We start from the raw sequence: 23221 nt of genomic DNA, 5'->3' as shown, positions 1-23221 counted from the left end.
CCGTTCCTCAGTGAGCCCCCAGAGAAAAGCTGTCAGTCACTCCTGTCTCCCTGGTCTCCAGCCGCACTCCGTGCTCGCCCGGCCTGTGACCGCGTTTCTCTCTCTGGCACCCGACCCCGGGTGGAGTCTCTAAACCCAGCAGATCTCTGCAGTGCGCTCCCGCGCGGCTCCTCCCCGGGGAGGAAGGTGAGTCTCCCCGGATCTGCCGCTTGTTGGGTCCCTGCTGGAGGAGCAGGGGCCCGACTGTGCCGCGGATCATGGTCAATGGCAACCCCGAGCTGAGAGCCCGCGCCTGGGCTCCGCCTCTGCAGCCGGCTTCCCTGCTCCGATCCCTGGGAGCTCTGCTGCACTCAGGCACCCCCGGTCTTTCTGTGACCCCGAGGGTCCTGAGACCACACTGTCCCGGGGGTTCCACCCCCCGCTTAGCCACCAGAGTGACGTCCCTCAGCGGAGCAGACTTTTAAAAGTTCCGATTTTGTGCTCCGTGGTTCTATCACTTGCCAGAAGCAGCCGACAGAGGCCCCTCCCCTGCCGCCTATCCTCCCGAATATCGCCGCGGATTCACTTCTCCGCATGTCCTACCTTCCAGAAAGTGGTCGCTTTTCTGTTCAGAGAGTTGTTGCTCTTCCTTTCTTCGATCTCCTGTTGGGTTTGTAGGTGTTCAGAATGGTTTGGTCCCTATCCAGCTGAATTCCTGAGAGGAGACGAAATCCAGGTCTCCTACTCCTCCGCCATCTTGCTCCGTCACCTCGCTGATTCTTGCAATGAGCCAGAAGAGCTGCAGAGAACCCCTGAGGTCCCCAGTGATGTCCACAGGGGACCCCGGAGGCTGTTAGGAGCCAGTCTCTGAGAGGATTTCTGAGGCCTCGGGGCTGTATATTGGGAAGAGGTCCCTGGGGCCTTCCTGAGCTCCACTAGGAGAGAATCCCGGGAGACTGCCTGAGGCTGTGTCAGGAGGGAGTCCCTGCGGATCCACTGAAACCTTATTGGAAGATCTCTGGAGATTCCCTGAGGTCATGTAAGGACAGGATCCCGGAAGAGCTCATCAGGCTATGCAACTAAGGAGCGCTGAGGATCTAGTGAGGGTATGTCAGCTGGGGATCACCAAGGATCCATTAAGATCACACCAAAGAGAAGATTCCTGGAGTTTCTATGGTGACAAAAGGGGGTCCCTGGAGAGTTCCCATGGTTGTCATTCATCCAACACACACTTGCAGAGGCAGAAGACCTCGGCCCCACTGAGCAGGATCTCACAAGCTACCTGTGGACACAGAGATCATAAAAACAGTCAGGTAAGTGTTGCAGGGTGGGCGCAAGGACCTGTGGAAAGGGCATAAAATTCGGTGTCCGCGAGGTGAGCGAGCCATTCTGCTCTTCCGGGAGGGGCGGCCTTTGGGGGTGGTGGGCATACGGCTGCCGTACTGCATGTAAAGAACCCGGCGCAGACCTTGCGTGGGGCAAGAACTCCATCAGTGCTACCCATCAGTAAGCGAGGGGCACGGGCAAACGTACACATGCAGCCCAATTCTTGTCTCACGAGAGAACTGGCGGAGGTGCGTCCACGGACTCCCGAAGTTAGACTGTCCTGCAGTCGGGAAAGGCCAGGACCTGGCTTCTCGGTCCGGGTCCGCGACCAAGAGAAATCCAGCGCCAGTCACGCACGTCACCCCACATCTTCGTTGGCTACGTCGAGTTAAAAGAAGCAAACATCAAAACACCGAAACATAACTTCAGCAGCTGTCATTTCACCACGTAACCAACGCAGACTCGCTCTTTTCAAAGATTTCACTCACTCGAGCGAGCTGTCGAGCGAGCGAGGGCACCAGCCGGGAAGGGGCAGGCGGAGGGGGAAGCAGAGTCTCCCCGCCGAGCGGGGGGCCCGATGCGGGGCTCGAGCCCAGGGCCCTGGGGTCACGACCCGAGTCCAAGGCAGACGGCGGGCCGACGGAGCCGCCCGGCGCCCCACCCGTGTAGACGGACTCTCCCTCCGCTCCGCTTCGTGCCGACTCTTTGAAAACCCTGCCGGGGGCTTCCTGCGCCGGGTTCCGCGACCCCCAGGCGCCCCCCCCCCCCGCTCCGCCGACCCCGCTGCCCCTCGCTGCCTCCGCGCGCCCCGGGCCCTCCCGCCGCCTCGCCCGGCGGCAGAGCACAGAGCCGGACGGGGGCCCCAGCCAGCCGCCACCACACGGACCCCCGCCGCCCGCACCGCAGCCGCCACACCCGGTCCCCGGCGTCGCCCTTCAATGCCGTCACGCACGCGCCTTGCGTCCGGCGCGCCTGGGCGGAGGCGGGATTTCCGGGCGCGCGGAGGTGGGACTTCCGGGAGCAGGCGGAAGAGCCTCTGGGCTATGGGGTCATGACCCGAGTCCAAGGCAGACGGCGGGCCGACAGAGCGGCCCGGCGCCCCACCAGTGTAGACTGACTCTCTCCGCTCCGTTTCGTGCCGACTCTTCGAAAACCCTGCCGGGGGCTTCCTGCGCCGGGTTCCGCGACCCCCAGGCGCCCCCGCCCCCCCCCACCCCCCGCCGACCCCGCTGCCCCTCGCTGCCTCCGCGTGCCCCGGACCCTCCCGCCGCCTCGCCCGGCGGCAGAGCACAGAGCCGGACGGGGGCCCCAGCCAGCCGCCGACACACGGACCCCCGCCGCCCGCACCGCAGCCGCCACACCCCCTCCCCGGCGTTGCCCTTGAATGCCGTCACGCCCGCGCCTTGCGTCGGCGCGCCTGGGCGGAGGCGTGACTTCCGGGCGCGCGGAGGCGGGACTTCCGGGAGCAGGCGGAAGAGCCTCTGGGCTCTGGGGTCACGACCCGAGTCCAAGGCAGACGGCGGGCCGACGGAGCCGCCCGGCGCCCCACCAGTGTAGACGGACTCTCCCTCCGCTCCGCTTCGTGCCGACTCTTTAAAAACCCTGCCGGGGGCTTCCTGCGCCGGGTTCCGCGACCCCCAGGCGCCCCCCCCCCCCCCCCCCCGCTCCGCTGACCCCGCTGCCCCTCGCTGCCTCCGCGCGCCCCGGACCCTCCCGCCGCCTCGCCCGGCAGCAGAGCACAGAGTCGGACTGGGGCCCCAGCCATCCGCCGACACACGGACCCCCGCCGCCCGCACCGCAGCCGCCACACCCCTCCCTGGCGTCGCCCCTTAATGCCGTCACCCGCGCGCCTTGCGTCCGGCGCGCCTGGGTGGAGGCGGGACTTCCGGGCGCGCGGAGGCGGGACTTCCGGGAGCAGGCGGAAGAGCCTCTGGGCGCTGGGCTCGGGCGTCCGGGGGCCGCTGAGGGGCCGCTCGGGGTGCAGGAAAGGGCCACCGGGCCTGGCCGGCCCCGCTCGAGGTGTCGGGCCGCGGGCCTGAGGGAGGAGGAGGGGCCGTGGCCGGCGACGGGGCCCGGAAGTGGTTCTGGAGGCGCAGCAACGGCGAAGTCCCGGGCAGGTGGGTGTTACGGGGAGGCCGGTCGGGGTCAGGGCTCAGAGGTCGGGCGGGCGCGTGGGCCCGCGGGGCTGCGGGTGGAGTCGGGGGTCTGGGGAGGGCTGCTGGGGACGAGAGGGACGTTGGGGGGCCGGGGGCTCGAGCGCAGGGTCTGGGCGGTGACGGGGGCTGCGCGCAGACCGAGGCTTGAAGGGAGGAGGAGCAGCTGGTCGCGAGGCTTTCCGAGGCCGCAGGCTCTCCTCGGTGACACTCCTCGGCAGGCTCTCCTCGGTGACACTCCTCGGCAGGCTCTCCTCGGTGACACTCCTGCGCGCCCTGGGAAGCCCAAGGGGACCGACTCGGGTCGCGCTGCGAAGGGTTCGGGGAGTGCGGACCTGGCCCGCTGGCCGCGCGGGCTGCGCTGGCCGAGCGATCGCCTCTCCGGGGGGCGCGGCGGTGGGACCCACTTGAATGGCCTTCTTGTCCCTCCCGCGCTCGGCTGCGCTTGGCCTCGAGCTCGAGGACTCGCTCCGGTGGATTTGAGCCTCCCTGTGAATTTCCACGTACCCCACCTTCCGGCCGCAAAACCAACTCCTTTCTTGAGTCCGCAGCAGGAAGCGAATTAAGAAAAAGAAATTAAAGAAAAAATGAAGTGCGTGCAATGACCCGGGTGCACCCTGGAAGCTGTTCGGCTCCAAAGTCCTGATCAGCGTGCGGCTGATCCCCGGCCCGCGCCCCGGGGAAGGTGAAGACAGTGCGTGGACAGTGCCTGGCGAACTTAGATTAGAGAGAAACGGATGTCAAGGTTTCTTTTTCTTTTTTAAAGATTTTATTTATTTATTTGAGAGAGAAAGAGAGAGAGCATGAGGGGGGGAGGGTCAGAGGGAGAAGCAGACTCCCTGCCGAGCAGGGAGCCCGATGCGGGACTCGATCCCAGGACTCCAGGATCATGACCTGAGCCGAAGGCAGTCGCTTAACTGACTGAGCCACCCAGGCGCCCTGCCATCATCTTTTAAATTATGGAGTCTTACCAGAAAAACTGTGTCACTGGTGTATCTCTAGTAGGTGATTTGGCCAGGGTCTCACACTGCACGAGAGGTGGTCTTGCCAGTAGCCCCCCCTCCTCTATTCACGCTGGTCCTTAGGTTGTCTATTTGGCTGGGGCTTTCTTAGAAACTTCTGGATGAAGCAGGATGTGTGATGTGGTGGAAGCACCTCTGACTTGGTTCTGTGGTCTGGGTTTCAGCCTTTTTTTTTCTATTAAACTCTGTGTGACTTTCACCAGGTCATGTCACCCCTGGGGCCATCAGTTTCTGCCAGTGTAACCTGCTGAAGCTGGATGAGACCTAAGTGGCTGAGATCTCCAGGCACATATTTGTTCGGTCTGGTCCGATTCTCTTTGATGAGCACGAGAGAGGGCCTCTTGGAGGAGCTTTGAGAGTTTGAAAATTCATTCATTCAGTAGATATTTGTTTAAGCAACTCTTGGTGCCAATAACAGTTCCAGGGGCTAGAGATACACCAGTGAACAAAACAGATCAGAACCAGTGCTGTCTCAGAGCTTACAGCGGAGCTGGAGGGGCAGAGAATAGAGACCATGACTAAGTTAAGAAGAGAGTTACCCCCGAGAAGGTGGGAACTGTTATCCTGTTATTGAAACCTCAAGCAGAGAATTGGGATTGGGAGGCGTGTGGATTGGGGAGGGTTTCCCGGTGATAAGGTGGCCAGAGAAGGTCTCACAGAGGAGGTAACATTTGAGCAGGACTCACAGGAGGGGAGCGAACAGGCCCCCTGGGTGGCTGGGAGGACAGTGGTCTGGGCAGAGGGCCAGTGGAAAGTCCCCGGTTGGGAGCGACAGCGGTGTGCTCGAGAAGAGCGGGGGGCCTGGTGACTGGAGCCAAGGGAGGAGGGGGAGAGTCCTGGGGCATGAGGTCCGGAAGCTGGTGGGGCGGGCCTTGTGGTCACAGTGGAAAGACGTGGGCTTTCGGTCTCTTATTCTGATGGGGGAGCGCTTTGGATGGTCTTGGCAGAGGTGAGGCAGGATCCCTTTGGCCTCTGGGTGGATGGCAGGTTAGGGGCTGGGAGGGAAGGACGGACGCAGGGAGACCAGTTCGGAGGCTGTGGTGAACGTCCCGGTGAGAGAGGACGGTGGTGCTGCAAGAATCAGAGGGCGGGTGGTGGGGATCAGGACGCGTTCAGTCTGTGACTCTCTGGGGCTGGTTCTCTCTTGGGCCAGTGACCCACTTGGCTCCGAGGGGCGGCTGCCCTCTGCAGTTGTGGGTGGCACTCTTGCCACACTCAGCTGTCAGTGGCAGGACGAAGTCACCGCCCACCGCGGTGCGAGCGCAGGCGGCCCTCCGGCGTGGGTCCGCCGGGGCCGCGAGCGCTGTGCACAGGAGGCCGTTCGGGCGGTGGGGCCTGTGGAGGGCGACCTTTGTGAGCGGGATGGAGGCAGGAAGGGCCCAGATTGAATCGGCAAGGCTGTGGGTGCTTGGGGTGGAGCTGGAGGAGAAGACAGCTCACGGTGTTGTGGCTCCGACAGCTTTCAGCTTCCAGCGGTCACAGCCCGAGGAGTCTCCGAGCCGGTGAGACATGAGCTCCACCGTCATTGTAACAGGCCGCCATCACTCATCAGCTGAGGGGAGGACTTGTTGGGGGGACAGTTCATTCGTTCAGAACGTATTCTGTGTGCCAGGTCCCGTGCTGAATGCTGAGCCAAGAGATGTGGCTCTCAGAGGCTGCTGGGGTGAGGGAGACGGTAAGCACATTGGTATGTTCTTCGAAGGTCATCATCTGGGGGCGTTGGCAGAAGCACAGGACCCTGCGTCAATGGAAGGCCATGCCTTTCCAGAAGAGGTCATGCCTGACCTGAGACCTGTAGGTGGAGAGGGAGCCAGCCCACAGAGATGCACAGATGCGGAGATGCGGGGTGGGCGTCAGAGCACTCCTGGCAGGGGAAGGGTGCTGCGGGGACCCTGGGGCTGGGGAGGAGGACGGCAGGAGGGGAGCCTTGTGAGAAGAGGGGTGGGAGGCGGGCAGGGCTCGGAAGGCCATAGAAAAGGGCCGCCACGAAGCACTGAAGGGTGGCGATCACCAGGTTTCTGGCCGGAGGGATGGGGCGTGGTTGCAGAATGATGAACCCCAAAGATGTCTGCATCCTTATCCCTGGAACCTGGAACCAGACCACATGGCCAAAGAGTGGAAGGTGCAGATCTGCTGACCCTGAGGTGGTACCTTTTCCTGGGTGGCCTGGTGGGTCCAGTAGAATGGAGTGAGCGCTTAAAAGTGGTCAGAATCAACAGCAGATGAACGCTTGTCTTGTCGCTGGCTCTGAAAGTGGAGGCGGGGGCCATGAGCCGGGGGGTGCGGTGGCCTCCAGCATTTGGAGTGGCCTTCTGCTTGCAGCCGGCGGGAACCTCGGTCCTACAACCGCAGGAAACTGGATTCTGCCAACAGCCTGCATGAGCAGGACGTGGACTCTCCCCAGAGCGTCCAGAAATGAGTGCAGTGGCCAACACCTACACTTTAGTCCCGTGAGAACTGCCTTGGACTCTGACCTCCAGACTTTAAGATAATAAGTGTGTTTCAGGCTGTGTGTGGAGGACCGTTAGAGCAGCCACAGAAAAACCCTGAGGTGGGAGGAGGAAGGTTGGAGGAATGTGCGGGAGGGATGTTGGATGGGAAGGGTTGTGCACCTGACCCTGCAGAGTCTTGCCCTTGAATGTGGACAGGGCACCTGCTTCCGTCTTCCCGGGTGGGCTGGCCCCTCACCGCCCACCTCTGCAAAGTGCATTTAGTCCCGAAGGACTGGAACAGCACTGGGAGGGCTCTTCCTCCTGTCTCCTTGGGTCCAGGAACCAGGTGGAGGCCCTGCCTCTTTTTCCGGAAGCTCGGATCTGCTGCCCTGACCAGCTTGCTCTTGCGTTTTCAGAAACCTGTTTGTTTCCTTGCTTGTATTTTTGAAGTGGCTGTTTGGACGGAGTGCCTGTTTATTCCTCTCTTCCCGTGTTGCGAGGAGCCCGGGAGTCTCTCGGGTGGGTCTTTGTGTCCTGTGCGAGCGGGTCTCTCTGGGCTCCGTCTGTAAGTGGAGTTGGTCTTACTGTGCCAGCGCCTTGGAAGCACCGGGGGTGGGGGTGGGGGTGGTTTACTATGCACACAGTTCCTCTTGCTTGTGTGTTTCTTGGTGGTCCTGTTTGATGTTACTAAATGCCTTTTTAGCTGGTCTGGAAACATTTTGAAAAATGAACTTGATGTGAATCATGTTTTTTCTCTTTTACATATTTGTCTAATGTAGCAAGTCTAGACTCTTAGGGGTTAATCTTAAGTGAGGACAGAAATGATTAAAATAAATAAATCCCTGATGATTTTGATTAAACTTTTTTTTTTTTTTTTTAAACTGAGAGCAGGGGCAAGTATTCCATTCCCCGAGGGCTGTGAAGACATGGTCGGAGGTCATGGGTGGGAACGAGTCAAAGTGCCCTGGGAGCCTACGTCTGTTTCTCTGTTCCCCAGACTGCCCTGGGCCAGCCCTGCCTGCGTGCAGCACGGAGGAGGACGGTGGCGCAGTGACAGGGGCCAGTATGGGACACCCGCCCCGCCCCGGCCTTTCCAGCAGCTCTGTCTCTAACCGCTCCTCAGCTTCCTGGTGCTCAGACGTGTGCAGTTTGGAGTCTGGCCCTGCAGGCCCTTCGGGGTGCAGCACGGGTCCGCCAGGGGGGTCCTGCAGACAGCCGGGTGTCGGGATGGCCCTGTGCCGGGCCCTGGGAGCGCAGACAATGCCGAGCGAGGCTGTGGACAGACGTCCTGGGGCAGGGTTTTGTGCCACACCCCGGACGAGGCACTGTGGGCCTTGTTGTGACACTGCACGCTCGAGACTGCTTCTCTCCTGCCGGGGTCCTGACACGCGCCGCTCCGTCGGCCCTCCCTGCGGCCGGGGGTTTGCAGACCCGGAAGCCTGGGCTGTGGGTGGGTGGCAGAGCTGGCTCCCACTGCTGGCCCCTGGGCTCGGCCCTCGCCCGGCTCCTCTGGCCTGGGGGTCAGGAACGCGGTTCCCGTGCGCTTGGATTTGCACAGCGTGGGGGTTCTTCAGGAGGAGAGGAACAGCTTCTTCTAATTTCACCCTGATATTCCCTCCACAGGCCAGAGGCGGAGGGGTTGGGAGGCCCAGAGGGAATGGGGCAGCCTGGGTTCTTCCCGTCTTTGGGGCCCTGGGCTTGGGGGACTTTCATTTTGAGTATCCCTAGTCTTTGTGTTCCCCCATTCTGAAATGCTGTTTCCTCTTTTCTGGGGGTTAACATGGCAATTCCAGCCTGAGTGCTGAGGGTCACAGAGGTAGGTGCCCGTGGTCGTCAGTGGTTAGAACAGTGTGGACCGCCTGCAGTCACGTGAATTAAGGGCTGCAGATGCTGTTGCCGGGGCTCGCACAGCCGGCCGGGGAGCCCGCACACCAGGCCCTGTGGCAGCCCTGCCCGAGCGTGCTCCCGTCTGCCCAGACGGTGCTGCCGAGCTTGCGTCTGTCCCAGGCCCGCGGCTCCTAAGCGAGTGAGCCGCCTCTGAGCCCAGGCATGCTAGTTCAGGGCAGAGCTGTACACTTCTGGGTCCCCGACGGCATTAGCTCTGTTCCCTGGGGACCCTCCTGGGTGTTCTTGCCCGTCCTGGCATCCATCCTCTGGGGGTCTGGAGTTCGCCGGCGCTGGTGTGTGCCCACTGCCCCGGCTGGCATGTCTGTCGTCTGCTGTCTTCCTTCTCACACAGCCTCTGCACTTGAGCTTGGCCATGCTGCTCGTGGCCAGCCCCCCTCGGTACGCTTCTCAAATGTGCCATGGAGCAGCTCTCCACCTGTTCCCGCGTATACCTTGCTCCAGTTTTGAAATGACCCTTCTTTCAGTGAACCTTTGTACTAAACTAAAAGAATAAGCCTTGCTGGCTCTAAGGCTTATGCCCAGGGGAGACAAACAGCGCTTAATTCCTGTCTTCTGGATGAGCTCCTGATCCTTCACGGAAAGCCCTCCGCAGGGTGACTGGGAATGTCACGGGGCACTGGGCATGATGTGCGTGGAGAGCAGGGCAAAGGGCAGGGTCTTGGAAAGGGGACGGGTCCCTCGGCGCCACTGTGAACATTGGAGGCAGGGGGCAGTCCGTTTGAGGGTGTTGATACACGGGGTTCTCTAGTTTTTCCAGTGAACTTGTTTGCAGGGGGTGAGGCCAGCCAGTTGGTGGGACGATGTGTTGGGCTGTCGGCGTGGGGATCTAAAGGGGGCCTCTGGCCACGCTGCTTTCAGAATTCAGGCCGGCTCTGGGAGGAGAAAAGCATTTTCCTCCTCCTGTCGGGGGCGCTGGGCAGTTTGATGGGGTGGGGAAGGAGCACATAAGCCTGCCTCCGCCGACGGTAGCCGTCTGCCGGGCCATCTGCCGGGCGAGCTGGTAGTGCCTCGGGTCGGGCCGCCGTGGCGTGGCTCTGGGCCCCGTTTTGTTTTCTCTTTAGGATTGTGCTCTTTCTTGGATTAGTTTTCTGTTCCAAAACCACTCACTAGAGCTGTGTGGCGTTTTATTTCCAGACCAAATGTGGATTCAGAGACCGGCCTGATTTTCAGTGGCTCAGTTGGGATGGGTCAGGCCAGGGAAATGCAGGAGCTGATCAGAGGGCGCTCTCCTGTTGGGTTCTGAGAGAGTGTGCTCTGTCCTGTGGAACTTAACTCCTTCACGTGTAAAAGGCTCGATCATTCAAATATTTGTATAACAAAGAAGCATTAAATGTCTCAAGCATTTATTGGATGCCTTCTGTGTGCACAACAGGCCCTAAAGTTTGCTGGCCTGGGCTCCTGCAGGGCAGTCTGGGGGGCGCTCCCAGTTCCTGGGGCAGGGTGGGCGAGGGAAGGGAGATGCTGGTGGAGGAGGGTGGGGGTGACCTCAAACTGGACCTTGAAGGACCGTCCGTTCCTATAGGTCCGTACATGGTTGTGGGGGTGTTCTGTAGACAGGGCCCGGGGCTGGCCTGTGTGGCAGCCGAGTGGCTGCATGAAGGCCCGGCCGAGGAAAAGGTGAACAGGAGAGAAGAGCGTGGCTAGCAGGGACCTGACCGAGGGGGCTGGGCGTTCAGACGGGGTGGGCTGGAGGCCAGCGCTGGCCCCAAGCGGGGGTGTTGGTGAGGGGAGGGGCGGGAGAGGAACAGGGAGGGTTCCAGTTGTTCCCCAAGGGCGACAGGAAGACCTTGCAGACTTTGAACTGGGGAGTGAAGCTGTCCCCCGACTGGCAGAGCCGAGACCAGAACCAGAGGCAGCCGCGTGGGACAGTGACAGAGGGGAGGGTGGAGCTGTGGGAAGTGGTTCAGGGTTTAGGAGGATGTGGAGATTGGCTGAATGCGGGTGGCATGCTTCAGGGGGAGTGGAGGGGGGCCCTTGGGCTCCTGGATTGCCATTCATGGAGATTAGGTCATGGAGGGAGTTGGTGACCTGGGCAGGAGGAGAGACCGAGCCCCGATCCAGGGTGGTGGGGATAGCAGGTGGGTTTTGACGCCACAGACGTTGGCGGCCCAGGAGGGCCAGGAGCTGCTGGTGGCAGAGGGGCGTGAGGGGGTGCAGGAGGCAGGGTGTGCTCGTTAGTCTTCTGCCTGATCCGTGGGGGTTGTCCCGGGGCTGGACACTGTGAGAAGTGGGCATGAGGTGTGGCAACTGGGGCAGAGCTGACTTCCGTAGTGGACCCGTTAATGTGAGGAGGGGAGCGTGTGGCTGAGTTGCCAGTGGTGCCCCAGAGGCAGCGGTTTGAGAACCCTTTACCTAGAGACGGTCAGGAGCATCAGGAAAGAGCGTGGTTTCCCGTGAAGTGGGAAGAAGGCAGGGCTGGGGCCTCGGCTGTGGGGTGTGGAGGTCAGGAATGTGCAGAACAGTCTGAGGAGCCCCTGGACAGGCCGGCAGGAAAGGGGGTGCGGTGGCATGGGGGGATGGAGAGCAAGGTCGGGAGGGCTGGACGAGGTGCGTCTGGAGGTCAGACGAGGGCAGGAGGATTGAGGGAAGGTGGGACTTGGGGGTGGCTGGCCACCACGCTGTACACTTTCCCTGCTGATTCCAAAGCCTCCTTTCTTCCTACTCATCGTATCTTCTGTTTTCCATAATACACACCCATCACTTTTGTCTGGGTTGAGGTCTCGTGGACGTAGAACATTGTAGGAGTTTTGGGCGACAGTGTAATGATTTGATACGTGTATATCTTGTGAGATGATCACCACAGCCTGTCCTTAACCTCCACCACCACACAAGGTTCAGATTGCTTTTCTTCTGGTGAGAACTTGTGAGGTCTTCTCTGTCAGCTGCGGTCAAGTCTGCGACACCGTGTTACTAACTGTAGTCACCGTGCTGCCCACATCACTTCCCCAGGACTTATTTAATTTTGTGCCTCCTGCCCACCTTCACCCTTTTGCCTGACTCCCCCCACATCAGGCAGCCACCAGCCTGTCCCCTGTATCTGTGAGTTCACACGTTCCTCTTCTCATGTGGAGGAGCACTTTATTGTAAACATGCTCATTTCCAAGATCTATTCCAAGAGACTGTCCATGGAGCAACCTGCTGACCGACTCAACAGCTGCCCGAGTCTCTGCTGGGTTCTGGGGGCCCCAAGGAGCATGACAGGAGACAAATCCTGTCCCTTTCACGGGGAGCTCTGGCCCCGTGGGGGCACTGGACGGCCAAGAGTGTGTGGGACAGGCTGAGCGGCAATGCCGGGTGGGGTGGCGCGGTGCGGGAGTCATTGCTGGGACAGCTCGAGAGGTGCTCCGGTCTGGGTCCGTGGGGCCACGTGTGCCTGCAGCTGGCTCCGCGGGGGCCGAGAGCTCCAGACTCTGCTGTGGGTGGAGGGACGATGGAATTGTTTGCTGTGGTGATAGTGGTGTTTCACGCATTTTCCTCTGAAGCCCTCTAAAGTTAATTTCCTTGGAAAACTTACTTCTTCTGAATATTTTATAAACCTGGGGAACATCGCTGTGTGTTAGAGCGAGCCTAATGGTAAATCAGTCGCCAATTGAGTTCATATTTCAGAAAAGCATGTTGAGCGCAGAGGGGGCGCAGCATGGTTTGTGACCCCGGCCGGGGAGGCTGGTGGCTGGGGAGGTGGTGGCCGCGGCGGGGGCTCCCGACCTGCCCACTGATGCCCCGCGCCCGAGCTGCGGGCGAGCACTTCATCCTAAATGCCGGCATAGGTTCTTGGTTTCCTTTTAGGTGCTTAGGACACTTCTTTTCCGTACTTACCCTTCCTCTCACGCTTCACTGTCTCAGGGCTGAAAGCAGCCCTGCTACTCCAGCCTTTCACTGAGGAACAGAGAGCCATCCTGGTTCCTGGCTCGTCAGTTTTGTTGCCGAGCCAGGGCCTTGGTGGTGGGGCGTCCTAGTTAGACCAGAGACATGTTTGCCAGGACACGCGGGAGAGAATCGCCCTCTTGCTTCTCCCGCTGCTCTGCTCACCTGTGTTCAGATGATCGCCTGCCATCGTGGGAGCCGGGGGCGGGCAGGGGTTGTCCCTGTGTCCCTGGCTCCCTGGCGTCTCTCCAGCTCTGGTGCCGCTGCCTGCAGCAGGTGCTCAGCCAGTGTCTTCCGAATGAAGGGTGCTCTCCAAGGGGGACCAGGCTTGAGCACTTGGCCATCCACAAGTGGGCACTCAGACAGCCTTAGATTCTGGTTTTTATTATACTTTCCCTGCCCGAGTTGTAAAGGTGGTGGAGCAGAGTCCTGAGGAGCCAGCGGTGATTGTTCAGGGGCCCCCGTCTCTCTTCTGTGGGCCTCCCCCAGCTGACCCGTGTCTCCAGCCTGCCCTCACCTGTGACCCCCTCTGCCTGGGGCGCCCCTCGCTCCCACCTCCTGCTTGTGGTGAATCTCAGCTTTACTGTCTCTGTCGCCTGCCTTCCCCTTCCTGGTGGGGGCGTTGCAGGGGTGACTCCCTGTGCCTCATGCAGGAGGGGTGTGCTCTGTTGAGAACTCAGGGGCTATTGTCGGGGGGTCCTCTTCCGGGCGCCATCCTGGGGGGCATCTCTCCACCTGCCTGTCCCTGGGCTGCCCTGTGTGGTGCGGTCCTTGGTCTGGGCGCCTCCCTCTCAGCTGGATGGGAACCTCTGTGGGGCCACAGGGTTGGGTCCATGACTCATCGTGAGTTCTCGTGCATTTGTTCTTCCATCTGAGAGTCCTTCCCGGCCACCCAGTTGTGTGGTCGCTAACGCTATACACTACGTATACTATATACAGGATGGAGACCCGCCCGCCCAGAAAATGTAGCTGTGGTCCCCACTGTTGGCCTGCTGATAACCAATGAATCCTTCTGAAGTTTCGTGGTCTTAGTTCAGGGGTGATATCATGTCTGTCATCTTCACTTGAAGCTACTAAAATGTTTTGTTCTGGGCTGGTGGCATTAGGGACTTCTGTCATTCGGGGCTGCAGAGGTAGACTCGGACCTGTTTAAAGGCCAGCCGGGTGGCTGGTGCAGAAGGGCTGCCTTGCTCCAGCCTTCACCCCCCGCGGCACAGCCACCTTCCCGGACACCCGGTCAGGGAGGAGACCCTCCTGCTTCTTCCGCCTCTCCCCCTCCCTCCCTCCCTCCCTCCCTCCCCCCCCTTTCCTCCCTTCCTTTCAGCATCTTTGTGGAGACGTCATTTACCTGTCCTCTATTTCACTCACTTAAAGTGTACAGTTCAGTGTTTTTAGTCTGTGGAGTTGGACGATCATCACCATAGTCAATTTTAGAGCATTTGCCTCACCAGCCGTGACTCCCCAGTCCCTCCTCCCCAGCCCCTGGCTGCCACTCATCTGCTTTCTGTTTCTGTAGACTTGCTTATTCTGGACATGTGCTTATTCATGTGTGTGGGATCATATGAATGTGGTCTTCGTGACTGGTTCCTTTCACTGCGCATGATGTTTCCAGGCTTCTTCCACGTGGGAGCGGCTGTCAGCCCTTCATTCCTTGTTGGAAGCTGACGGTATATTCCGGCGTGTGCCTGGTCACCCACCGATGGGCCTCGGGACTGTTTGAGCACTTTGGCTCTTCGGAGTTGAAGCCATTGCATCCTCTTCCCGGCCCCAGAGTCCCCTCCACCCCCAGCCCTCCGCTCCCATCCTATTCTCCGTTTGTTTTCATCACCATCATGAGCTGGGAGTTTTGACCACCATGTATGTATCCGACACGGTAGATAGTTTCATTTTCTCGTTTTAAAAACTTTTTATAGATGACATCATACTGTGCATATTCAAGTTACTCTTCAGTGGTAGGCTTGTAAGTTCACCGATCTTGGTTCTTGTAGTTCCTTCGTTTTCATTGTGGTTAGTATTCCATTATAGGTGTATGTTCCTCATTTGTTCCTTTATTTGTTACTCAGTTGATAATGGACAAAGGGATAATGTGAATTCATTCTTCAGTTGATGATGGATAAAAGTTTTTCTTAATTTTTTTTTTCTTTTTAGCGTTAGCGACATCGCTGAACCTGCCTCCTGCGTCCTTACACAAGGGGTTTTCATGGCGTGTGCCTAGAAGTGGCATTATGTCGTGTGTATCTGCTTTTTGTGAGGAATCACTGGGGTCCTCTTTAAAGCAATGAGTTACTGTGGTGTTTTTAAGCAGTACAATTCATTAAAAAGTTTATTGGTGAACATATTTTTTAAAGAAAGATTTCATGATGTGCTACTTATTCTTTTAAAATGGCTTTAGATGAAGCCTGTTTTTCTTTTTGGCTATGCAAGACCAGATAAAAATGCAATTTTAATAAGATAAAATGAGATGCCTTTTAGTCTGAGCTTGAACTTTGCTGGAACATTTTCTGCTCAATAAACACAAGTGGTGTGCCCATGAAGAATTAATGCACTGGCGCTTTCCTGGGAGGCAAGGGGCCTGCAGCTTGTGGTAACACTGCAAGACCCATGGAAATGCCTTGCACATAGAGGGCAGAGGCCCACTGCCTGCTGGTTTTGAGCCCTATTCGTGTACTGAGACATAAGGGAAGGGTGCAAGCCAGCAAGGTAGGTGCATAGTACCGGTGAATGCTGTCTGTAGGTCACTTGGCGGTAGTCAAGCTGCTGCCATTTATGGCTGTCTCATTTCTTACACGTTCTTATTCCCATTTCCGAGACGAGGAAGCTAAAGCCTAGAGCAATTACCCAGGCCCTTTGCTTCTTAAAACAGGAAACCTACCAAGGTCGGGGAAGCCTCCAAGAGATTTCTGGAAAGGGACCACGACAGAGGGGTTGTGCATGACCTCCGTGGGCTGATACTCTTTCTTTCCAACAATGACAACAAACCCCCAAACCCTCCTGGATTCTGTGGGTCAGACTGGTCTCTTTTCCATGGTGTCACTGGGAAGGTTCAGAGGCTGGGAGGGAAATCAGAAGAAGGCTGGTGACTCATGCCTGTCGAGGTTGATGCCGGCCGTCATCAGCTGGGACACCCCCTTGAAGCTGTTGGTTCTAGTGCTTACATGTGGGCTTCTTCAAAGCCTGGTGGCTGGGTTCCAAGGGAGAACCCAAGAGAACCAGGTGGAAACTGTGCTGCCTTTAAAAACTTACATCTTCATTGAGACTCACATATAATAATAGTTCACCCATTAAAATTCACGTACAACACCATTCCCTCATTTAAGGGGTGAAAGTCAGTGGTACTGCGGTGTATCCGTCGCCACAGTCAACGTTAGAATATGTTTGTCCCCTCAGGAAGAAGCCCTGTAGTCTTCTGCTGTCACCCCAGTCTCCCATCCTCCACCCAGGCAACCACTAGTCTCCCTTCTGTCTCCCTTCTAGACATTTCATGTCAGTGAGATCATAGGTGTTTTTTTTTTAAGATTTTTATTTGTTTGACAGAGAGGGAGTGTTAGTGAGAGCAGGAACAAGCAGGGGGAGTGGGAGAGGGAGAAGCAGGCCTCCCTCGGAGCAGGGAGCCCGACGTGGGGCTCGATCCCAGGACCCCGGGATCAGGACCTGAGCCGAAGGCAGACACCCAACGGCTGAGCCACCCCGGCGCCCCAGAATAGGTGTTTTTTCATGACTGGCTTCCCACGCGTAGCGTGATGGTTTCAAGGTTCTTCCGTGTTACAGCGTGAGCTAGCACTTTATTTTTTAGCTGATGACTATTTCACTGAATAATATTCCAGTTTACCATGTTTTTGTTGTCCAAGAACATTATAAATGCCAATTCATTTTTTTTATTTTTGTAGGTAAACTTAAAGGTTCGTGCGAGTTTGGAGTCCAGTGTGCTTGTCTTTGCCTGCCTCGTACTCCTCATAACCCCGTCGCAATGTGGGGGCTATCGAATGTCCGTTAAATTTTGCTGAAACATTTTAGGATATAAAAGGGAACATTTTCTGTAATTAAAATGTTGTGTCACAGGCACAGACATGGAGGAATGAATGGAAAACTGAAAAAATGCCCCAGCATAGAGTAATCTCCTGCGTATTGAAGACAGTGTCCGCAAACCAGTAGGGAATAGGATAGGTTTTTAACCAATGTCATTGGAGCAGTGGATTATTTTTTAAAAAAGTTTTCTGCAGGCGCCTGGGTGGCTCAATCCTTAAGCGTCTGCCTTCGGCTCAGGTCATGATATCAGGGTCCTGGGATCGAGCCCCACATCGGGCTCCCTGCTCGGCGGGGAGCCTCCTTCTCCCACTCCCACTGCTTGTGTTCCTGCTATCGCTCTCTCTCTCTCTGTCAAAAGAAAAAAATGTTTTCTACAGTCTGTAGCAAAATAAAATAAATTCTAGGTGACTCAATACTCAAGGGTAAAAAATAAAACCACACAAGTGTGGAACTAGGACACAGTTGGAGATTTATGCCATCTCAGTAAGTCGGCTGGGCTGAATGTTCGTGCGCTCCCAAAACTCACAGGAAGCCCTACCCACCAGACTGAGGGTGTTAGGAGGTGGGGGTTTTGAGGGGGTGAGGAGGTCCTGAGGCCAGAGTCCCCCATGGTGGGATTGGAGCCTTTATAAAAGAGACCCCAGAGAGCTTCCCTGCCTCTTCCGCTGGGTGGGGACGCAGCAGAAGGCACCAGCTGAGGCCCTCACCAGATACCAAATCTGCCAGCACCTTGATCTTGGACGTCCAGCCTCCAGAACTGTGGGGAATAAATGTCTTTGTTTATAAGCTGCCACATGCGTGGTATTTTTGTTATAGCAGCCGGGATGGACGAAGACAGTTGGGGGTGGGCCTTTTTAAGTAGAGTCCTCAAAGGAGAGCCCCGTGTAACGCATAAAAGTGAGGTTGACTTAACCACAGAGACCTTTAAGCTTCCATAAGCCAAGAGGATGGCTTTGTCACCTGTCTGTCACCATTCTGTTCTCTTTTGGTTTTCTGCTGCTGCTGTAACAAATCAGCATAACCCTATTGGCTTATAATACACACTTGCTGTCTTATAGTTCTGGTGCTGGGCTAAGATGAAGGTGTTGGCAGGGCTGCAGTGCCCCCGAGACCTGTGCTCTTTCTCATCTTCCTGCCGTGCCCGCGTTCTCGGGTGGTTGATATCTCCTGCTCATTTCTCATGGTGGCATGAGGCTGGGGAACATCTAGGCCTCACATGTGTGTTCCAGGCAGATGAGGAAGGGCCCACACTGCTGGTGACTGAGCTGCGCTGGGTCACAGGGCCTCCCCTGGCTGGACGCCCCCGCCGAGGAAGGGGTGCGGGTGCGGCCACTCAGTGGACCGCCCTGGTGTCTGCCACGGGGGCTGTTTTGTTTCCATCTGTTTTCCAAGTTTACTCTGATGAACAGAAGACTTTATTTTTAAATTTAATTTTTATCTTTTTTAAAAAGATTTTACTTAATTAGAGAGGGAGAGAGAGAGAGAGAGAGAGAGAGAGAGGGCACGAGTGGGGGAGCAGCAGTGGGAGAGGGAGAAGCAGGCTTCCCGCGGAGCAGGGAGCCCGATGTGGGGCTCAATCCCAGGACCCTGGGATCATGACCTGACCTGAAGGCAGACGCTTAACTGACTGAGCGCCCTGGGTGCCCCCAGAAAACTTTTATAATAAAATCATTAAGTCTTTAAAAAACACATTTATCTTCTTTTTGTGATTCTGCATTCTGTCTTTGACGAAATGGCAGCAGATGGGAATTTCCAGACGGGCATTTCAGCATTAGTTCGTAGTCCTGCCGCTGGCACACGGTCCGGGAGCAGAGGCTGCTGGAACTGGGCGATGCTGAGTGGCTCCCAGCTCCCAGCAGCCTCGTCGGCAGCGGCGCCTGAGGCCCTGCCGATGCGGTCAGGGCTGCGGCTCCCCGGGCTGAGGCCCATTTGCCCGGCAGGCTGAATGCCCCGTTCTGTGTGTGGCGTGGACCTGGGTGGCGCCATTCATCCCTTCCAGACGGGCCCTCGGGACCCATGGCAGCTGAGGGAGAGTTGCTGCTCAGGCGTGTAGGTTACTGGGAACTGGTCCTTTTCCCGAGTTAGTGTGGGCTCTTGAGGAAGCCGGAGAGAAGCTAATCGGTTTTCCTTTCTTTTTAAACAGCATCCAGCATGTGTACGGCGCCCAGCACCCCCCCTTCGACCCACTGTTACACGGCACGTAAGTGAGGCCTGTGGTCATGCTGCATCACGCACGCGCCTGGGCGTCCTGGTGACCCGCCGGCCTCCTCGGGGTCCTGAGGGGAGCAGCGTGGTCTTCCCTCGAGCAGACACGCGTCAGGGCCTCGCACGACTGGTCCTCCGGACAAGGGCAGAGGTGGAAGCCCAGCCCAAAGTGGAGGAGAGCACGAAGCTGGCACCCCCTTAGCTGACGGGAGGGCCTGGCCCCGGGCCTGTTCTCGGTGGTCAGCTCACTTCCCTTGCCCTCCACTGCACGCTCTGCCCCTGCGTCTGGCTCCTCCACCAGAGCCACGCAGGGGGCTGGTGTGGCCCCCCGCCCGTGCTGGCGGGTGTCACTGGGCCCCCCGCGGGGGCTCTTGCTCTAGTGGTGCTGTGTCGCGTCTGCACGCCGAAGGACAGCCGCTCCTGCCCCCGCCGCCCCCACTGCTGCCTTAGGAGGTTTGCGGGCACTGGCCCGGGTGAGGTTTGGGGACTCCCTGTGAATGCCGTGACTGCGGTGCTGGGGTTCCTCCTGAGTGGCTTCTGTCACTGAGCAGAGACTGCTCAGCGGTACTGCCCCTCGAGAGCCTCTCCTTCCTGCCCCCGAATCCTAGGAATCCTCTTCTGTTTTTTTTTTTTTTTTAGGATTATTTATTTGAGAAAGAGAGCGAGGGCACAAGAGTGGGGGGGTAGGGAGGGGGGCGAGGGAGAAGCAGAATCCCCACCGAGCAGGGAGTCCGATGTGGGGCTCGATCCCAGGACCCCGGGGTCACAACCTGAGCCGAAGGCAGACATTTAACCGACTGAGCCCCCTGGGTGCCCCAGGAGTCCTCTCTCGGATGCCTCTTTGGATTGTGCTTGCTCTTCACCCTCAGCTCAGTTGACACTGGAAGCTTGAATGTGCACCCTTCATCCATGGGCTCCTTTCTGACCGGTCGTGGGGTGAGTCCGCTCCAGCCTCCGAGGGGACAGCTGAAGTCTGCCTTTGCTTTGCAGCTTGCTCAAGGGTGCGCCCAAGGCGCCTGCCACACCCATGAAGGCCAAGAGCCTCAGCACTTCCCGGAGTTTGAGAGCAACACCAGCGACGCCTGGGATGCTGGCGAGGACGATGACGGGCTCCTGGCCGTGGCAGCCGAGAGCCTGAACACCGACGTGGTCATGGAGACAGCCCACCACGTCCTGCGCAACCACAGCCAGCGGCAGGAGCGCCGCAAGCCGCAGGAGGCGCCGGGCCCCGAGCAGGAGCCACAGCCTTCGGCAGAGCCTCCTTCGGTCCCGAGCGGTGACCTCGGCTGGTGAAGTCCGTCAGCGAGAGCCACACATCCTGTCCTGCAGGTGGGCGGGGGCGCGAGGAGATGACGGGCAGTGCTGCGAGGGAGAGGGGCTGGAGGCCTCTCGGTGTGGGGGGTTAGCGGGCGTTCCGTCCTCTTTGCCACAGGAGCTCGTGCCCTTGGAAGACCTTGAGGTTGTGATCCACGTGCCCACAGGCCTTCCCAGGCAGGAGAAGCCGGAGACTTTTCTTTGTGTCCCCAGCTGAGTGCTTCTCTCCTCTGGGTGGAGGGTGTGGTGTGTGGCTTTTGTGGCCTGGCTGTGAGAGGCCCACAGTGAGCACCAGGCCCCAGGGGACTGTGTCTCCCTTCTAAGTGTGCCCCGGTTGTCCCAGGGGGACATTTCCAGCTCAGGGGCCAGGCCAACTGCACGTTCAGAGGCTGCACCTCCTTCGGCAGCTTCCAATGACACCCCCTCCCCCGCCGGGACACCTGCACGTGGCTCAGAGTCTGTAGGGGGCAGAGTCTGGGGTGTGGAATGACTGCCTCCAGGTCATAAACTCAAGGATGCGATCAGCGCATGTCTTGTACCCCGTGCCTGGTGCTCAGTAGCCTTTCTGGAGACGGCTCTCAGTAGCTTTGCTTTTTGTTTTTGGGGTTGTCTATGATGTAAAACAACCCAGTATTTGATGAGCCTCTGTGATGGGTCAGACTCTTAGGGCTTGGGGTGCCCCCAGGAAGTCCCTGGCCTGGAGTGTGTGTTCTGGTGAGGGGGACAAGCACTGACCTACACGTTGGGTCAGTAAGGAGGCCTGGAGCTTGCAGGGAGGAGACAAGCGCCCTGGGTCGAGACAGAGGTGGGAGGTGGCGACAGCAGCCTGGACCTGGGGCGTAATCTTCAGTCAGAGCGTCCAGATGCCCTACTGAGAAGGTGACACGTGAGCATCAGTGAGGTGAGGCAGTGAGGCGTGGGGAGCTGGTGGCAGAGGGGCCGGCCTGCACCGCGGCGGACTCACGGCCTCCCTCTCCCAGGGTCTCTGGGGGTCAGGGGGACTGCCCCTTGTTAACAGAGGAGAGAAGAGGGCATCGGGCAGCCTCAGCTTGCCCTGCTGGGACCACGGAGCTGGCGTTCATCCCCCTGTCTAGTTTTCAGAAACCCGTCCCGGGAGCTGACTAATGTTTGGAACATCACACGTCTTCGTAGGTGAGAGTGCTGTGAATTAGTTCCTTTGACCAGTTTTCATATTGGAATCTGAACTGTTTTTCTCCAAAATAGGCTGAACTTCAAAGTATTTGAGTTTAAAAATGAAAATCTGGTTAGGGCTTCTGCGAGTGGGTCGGGTTTCCCCGAGACTGACGCATCCTATGCCGATTACCGCCTGCGCGCCCCGGCCGGGCAGTGCCCTCAGCCTGGGTGCCTGTTCAAGTTGGCAGGTGCCCCGGATTCCTCTGCCCTCTGCTGTGCCCCACGCCTCTGGGGCCTGGGTAGAGCCTCTGTGACACCTGCCATCTGAGCAGTTGCTGGGGGGCGGGCCTCAGCACCCGTAGAGGTGGGGGCCCATCTCGGCTGAGCGGGCAGGCTCCTGTTCTCTCAGGCCGTGGGGCTGCTGCGAAGAGCACCACAGGTTGATGGTGCATGAGCAGCAGAAAGTTAGGTCTCCTAGTCCTGGAGGCCGGAAGTCAGGTCAGGCGGCCAACACGGTTGGGTCCTGGCTCTCTTCGGGGCGCAGACAGCTGCCTTCTCACAGTATCCCAACATGGGGGAGACTAGAGAGGGGAAACAGGCTGTCTTGTGACTCCTCAGGAGCACCGATCTCATCAGGGGACCCCAGCCTCCTGACTTCCTCTAAACCTGAGGCCCTTCTTCCTAACACCGTCCCGTCTGGGGAAGGACTTGCGCATACGGACTTTGGGGCCTCACAGCATTCAGCCCATGGCCAGGTATGCAGTTGGGCTGCATCCTGCCAGGGTGGGGAGCCTTGGGGTGGCCTCCTCCTGTAAAAGCCAGGTGAAGGATGCCCCAAGCGGCTCATGCTGGGGAAGGGGCCGATTACTGTGTTTGCCTCTGCCTCCACCCGCTTGCGCATCAACCATCTTGCCTTTGCTTTCTGAGCAGGCTTTTTGTGAGCAGTTCATTTCATGATAGCAGCTAGTGTTTATCCATCGCTTACTATGGGGCAGGGGCTGTCTCGGGCCCTCGTCATGAACAGATCCCTCTGACTTTGCAGCCAGTCTAGGAGAGAGCTTACGGGGGAGGTATAGGGAGGTCACGTGGCTCGCCCAGCATGCTGAGCGGTGGGGTAGGGTTCAAGTCCAGGGCGTCTGAGGCCAGGGCCTGCTGCTAGCTGCTGACCTCCCCACAGAGAGCAGGGCCTCTTCGCTGGTGATGCCGCCCCCAGGGGACATGAGGTCCTGTGTTAGGACCTTTCCTGTTAACATCTGGGGCAGGGAGTGTGTGCTCCTGGCATGAAGTGGGCAGAGACCAGGGTGCCTGGCCCCCAGGGGACTCTCTGGCCCGACCGTGCACAGTGCCAAGGGGGAGAGGGCCGCTCTGGAGCCCGAGGTGGCCTCTCAGGGAGCCGACCCCACCGGTGGCTGGCAGTGGTGCGCAGAACTCGTGGGCCTGTGTTCAGTTCCCTTGGTGGGCTGTTAGTCGTGGGGATGGCTTACTCGGTGTTGGCGCTAAGACGACCACGTCAGCCCTCATTCTTACTGGGCAGGGCCTGGCGCAGATGTGTTGATTGGCAGGCAGTCTAGTGGGGAAACACAAGGATCTGAGTCTTTCACCTCCCTGGGTGGAATGGAGCCTTGGAGTGATGGACAGGACCCAGAAGCACCCACGGGTAGAAGTCCCAGTTCAGTCTTGTTGAGGAGGGCCAGGACGTGTCAGGGAAGGCTTCAGGGAGGAGGTGATGTCTCTAAGGTTACCAGTAGGGTGAGGCTCCAGGCTTAGGAGGTGGGGCCATCCCAGCCGAGGGGAGGTGCCGGGTGGGCTGGGCTGGCTGACTGCACACCTCATCTACGTGGTTTGCAAGTTCCCCCAA

At 58.5% G+C, this 23221-nt stretch overlaps 1 long non-coding RNA gene across 1 annotated transcript; it reads left to right on the top strand.

The window, feature by feature from the left end:
* The first annotated feature begins 3129 nt into the window (after positions 1-3129).
* LOC135363179 (uncharacterized) lies at positions 3130-20353 on the top strand. Its single transcript, XR_010408849.1, has 3 exons — positions 3130-3422; positions 18854-18910; positions 19906-20353. It is a non-coding gene; the product is annotated as an uncharacterized LOC135363179 (long non-coding RNA).
* Positions 20354-23221: the final 2868 nt, after the last annotated feature.

This window comes from Mirounga angustirostris, unplaced genomic scaffold (genome assembly GCF_029215605.1).
Source record: "Mirounga angustirostris isolate CCGP_5_RB_7025 unplaced genomic scaffold, mMirAng1.0.hap1 SCAF_48, whole genome shotgun sequence".
NCBI classification, from domain to species: domain Eukaryota; kingdom Metazoa; phylum Chordata; class Mammalia; order Carnivora; family Phocidae; genus Mirounga; species Mirounga angustirostris.
The sequence above is the reverse complement of the archived record's forward strand: the minus strand, read 5'-3'. Positions and strand labels throughout refer to the sequence as shown.